We start from the raw sequence: 4,634 nt of genomic DNA, 5'->3' as shown, positions 1-4,634 counted from the left end.
CCTCTTTTCCTTCTTTCTGTTGGCTTTTTTTTTTTTTTTTTTTTTTTTAGCATTGAAGTACTTTTTAAAAATATTTTTTAACGCTCCGTTTTGAGAGAGAGACAGAGTATGAGTGGGGGAGGAGCAGAGAAAGAGGAAGACAGAATCCCAAGCAGGCTCCAGGATCTGAGCTGTCAGCACAGAGCCCCACATGGGGCTCAAACATGGAACTGTGAGATAATGACCTGAGCCAAAGTCAGATGCTCAATTGTCTGAGACACCCAGGTGCCCAGCAATGAAGTACTTTTAATTAAGGTATGTACATTGTGTTTTGGAGCATAATGTTAGTGCACACATTAAGTGTAGTGCAAACATAGCTTTTATATGCACTAGAAAGTCAAAAGATTCGTTTTGCTCACTTTATTAGAATATTCACTTTATTTTGATGGTCCAGAACTTAATGCACAATATTTCTGAGGTATGCATTCATGCAGAGCTCAGGCATTATGTTATCTGCTGAGTTTACAGAGCTAAGATAGAGTTATCATCTTCAAGAGAAATCCAGAGTTTAATAGGACAATTCACAGCAATTACTGGATCCTCATTACAACATTTGTGACCCTCTACAGTCATGGTCTACAGCCCCAGCGAAGTCCAGAGGGCTGCCTGGTCAGCTGCCTCACCTATTCTTCAGAGACACTATTTCAAACTCAGTCTCATCTTTCCAAAACATATACCTTAACCCCAATCCATCACTCCTAGGAAATCACCTTACCTTCCATTCAGCAGGGAACAAAGAAACCATCGAGAGTCAACTCAGTTTGCTGACATCCAACACATTCCTACCCTGAGTTCTTTTCCCCCTCTCTTCTCCTGTTTGTATCACTCTAAGAAAATTATTGCTGAAAGTGCTGCACATGGGTAAGTTTCAGTCATTCTCTTATTTAACCTCAGTGTAAAATGACACTAGAAAGAACTTCCTCATTCTTAGAAGTTATTTCTCACCCCTGCCTTCTCCTGTCCCCACCCCTTGGGTTGTTTGAACACTACTGTTTTCTCAAACTTTGGTCATTCCTTCTATCAGAACTTTGCCTGGTTATGTTCCCTTGTTTATCTCTTAAATACAGATGTTTAATGTGGTCCCATCTTTAAAGTATGTGAAAACATTATTACAAAGCCTGGTATAGTAAGACTGATGAAGTTTTTTGTTTGTTTGTTAGTGACTAAACAGATAAAAAAGGAAATCTCATTATCTTGTCTCATGTTATTCATTATACTTCAATTTCTCTTGTAGTCAAACACAATATTCAATTAATGTTCACTGTGTTCAAAGCATCATACTATGTACTAAAGAAAGTTATGCAGGCTTTCTGCCATGTCTACAGAATTAGCTCTCTTATGTTCATTATGTCAGGCTCACACTAAGCCTTTGCAATCATGACTAGCATGTGGGAGTCCTTACGTGTTGTGCAGTGCATCAACTTTTGATTTAGTACAATTAATGGGGCAGAATTTATGCTCTTTCTGTAAACTTTTTAATAAACCCTCCCAAGTCTTATGACTTGTGTGTGAACTCTGAAAACTATTGAACCCCAAGGTTTTCTATAAAAACTGAAATACAACTTAACTCCACTTAATCAGTTAATTTCACCTGTAGAGTAACCTAGCCTTAAAAATGTACTAAGTATATGTTAAGAATGACACTTTTCACATGCCTGACCCCTTTCTTTAGGTTGGTTATTAAAGATGTCACTTCAGTGTTTCATGCTAGAGGCATACAGCAGGGTTGGATGGACATGAAGTTGGAATCTTGTAGCACAGAAACTACAATAAAAGTTTTAATAAAAATATTAGCATCATGGATTGCAAGGTATCCTATGTTGATGTTGGTCTTTTACTTCACTCATGGAGACAGGAATTTCCTTAAAACACCCCATACACACACACACAGACACATCTCACCTATACTCAAATTTTAGGACAGGGAAGTACAGATTCTAAATAATTTGCTAACTATATGCTCAGGGCATGTGTGGCATCCACAATGGTTTGTGGAGTTAGCTAGGCTTTACTCTTGTACTCCGGACTTTTTTCAATAGACTCATCGTCAGGGTTATTTATGCTGCTTTATGACAGAAAAATATTGAACCATCAGGATTAATGGAAAGAACATATGTTGAAGAGACCATGGAATCGATGGCTGGTTCCTCTGTAGAACTGAAGTTCTTTGAATTGTTTTTCCTAAGAAAAATAATGGAGGAGCTAGCTTTCCATTGCCATGTTAAAGGATGAAACAATAAAAGATAATTTAAAAATAAGTTTGGAATTTTATCTTCTGAAAATCTTTAGAAATGGGACATTTACCTTCTTTTCATGGTCTGCACTAGTTAATGATGGGTTAATCACATGCAATGATGATGAAGAGAAATGAAGATTCAATCAGAATCTCTCTCTTCAATCACTCTATCCTTTTACAGCCAGTACCCATGTTTTATTCTCTTCCTCTACCATGGCCTGATAGCAGAAGATGGAGATGGGGAAGTGGGGAAAAACAGATAAGTAAAGATGCTTGAATGAAGGTATAGACAGTAGAGGATATATTTTCTTGCTTGTAATGACACTATCAGGGAAACTAGAGCAGGCACCACCTTCATTTTTATCCCATTCCTCAAATAACTTTCAATCTTCTTTCCATCTATTTTAACAGGGCAGAGGGACAAAATAAAGAGAATGCAAGAGAGTAGTAATGGAGCTTCAATAAGATTTTGCTAGGGGTCAAGATACCAGCTTCATAGACCTTGCTTCTTTGCTCCGTTTTAAGATCTCTATTGTTCAAGATTAATAAGTATCCTCTGATAATTACTAGGTTAGGCATTTAAAACTTATCATTTAAGGGGAGCCTGGGTGGTTCAGTCAGTTGGGCGACCGACTTCAACTCAGGTCATGATCTCATAGTTTGTGGGTTCGGGCCCTGGTTGGGCTCTGTGCTGACAGCTCAGAGCCTGGAGCCTCTTCAAATTCTGTGTCTCCTTCTCTCTCTGCCCCTCCACGACATGTTTTTTCTCTACCTCTCTCAAAAATAAATAAACATTTAAAAAATTTTAAAAAACAATTTATCATTTAAGAGATATCTTCCTTCACTGCTGAACCATCACAGTCAACGATAACAAAATATGCTATATACAGTAAAACCTTGGATTGTGAGCATAATTTGTTCTGGAAATTTGCTTTTAACCCAAAGCACTTGTATATCAAAGTGAATTTCAAGAACCATTGGTTCAGTTGTGATCATGTGACATTTGGCATCACGTACTATCCATATTGCAAGAAACTCTCATTTATCAAGTTAAAATTTATTAGAAATCCTCCTCTGGTGGAACACTTAGAGAACAAATTACTCACAAATGATCCAACCGGGTCAATTACTCAAAGAAATTGAGCCCAAGGAAATAAAGTCCTTTCATGAAGCAGTAACAAAATTAAGAATACTTGCTGTACCACCTATCCTATTTTTTAATTTTTTTAATGTTTATTATTTTTGAGAGAGAGACACACTCACAGAGTGTGAGCCAGGGAGGGGCAGAGAAAGAGAGACACAGAATCTGAAGCAGGCTCCAGGCTCTGAGCTGTCAGCACAGAGCCCAAGGTGGGGTTCAAACTCAACAACTGCAAGAGATCATGACCTGAGCCAAAGTTGGTCATTTAAACAACTGAGCCACCCAGACACCCCGTGTCACCTATCCTAAAGCTTAGTCCACCGCATCACAGTATCTATTTGTTCACTTTACTCTGTTTTGCTCGGATTGGGTCTAAATAATAACCTTTCTTTAGGAATGCATATTTAACCATGTTAGATATTAAATAAAATATCAATAATAATTCATTCCATGTTAATATATATTTTTCATTTTTTCAACCTGTTAATGAGTAATTTTCCTAAAGTTGAATGCTTTTACAAATTAGTTAGAGGCTTAAATCCTCTAAACATTATTACCAAGTCACTTTTGAAAGTAAAACAGAAACTAGAAGTAATTTACTTTGTTACATAGAGTACTTCTGTGTTAATTAGAAAGAGTTTTGAACAAAAATTCAATATTTTATTTCAAAGATACTCTATAAGTATAATAAGTGTACCTTAAGTAACTCAGGAAACATCCAAAACCAAAATAAAACAAAGCAAAACAAACAAAGAAAAAACATAGGGCTCTTTCGGGGCGCCCGGGTGGCTTAGTCGGTTAAGCGTCTGACTTTCGCTCAGGTCATGATCTCGCGGTTCGTGGGTTCGAGCCCCGCGTCGGGCTCTGTGCTGACTGCCAGCTCAGAGCCTGGAGCCTGTTTCAGTCTGTGACTCCCTCTCTCTCTGACCCTCCCCTGCTCGCGCTGTCTCTCTCTCTCTCTCCTATAAATAAAAAAAAATAAAATAAAATAAAAAAAAAACATAGTGTTCTCTCATTTCTAGAATTACCAAATTTGTTTTTAACAAAACAACAGAATTAAGAGGCATGCAAAGAAAACAGGAAAGCGTGGCTCATAACAAGAAAAAACAATCAATGGAATTGTCCTAAGGAAACGGAAACATTAGACTTACTAGAGAAAGTCTTCACATAGAATGTTTTAAATATGTTCAAAACCTAAAGGAAATCATGTCTAAAGAA

Source organism: Crocuta crocuta, unplaced genomic scaffold (assembly GCF_008692635.1).
Source record: "Crocuta crocuta isolate KB4526 unplaced genomic scaffold, BGI_CrCroc_1.0 scaffold42, whole genome shotgun sequence".
NCBI classification, from domain to species: Eukaryota; Metazoa; Chordata; class Mammalia; order Carnivora; family Hyaenidae; genus Crocuta; species Crocuta crocuta.
The sequence above is the reverse complement of the archived record's forward strand: the minus strand, read 5'-3'. Positions refer to the sequence as shown.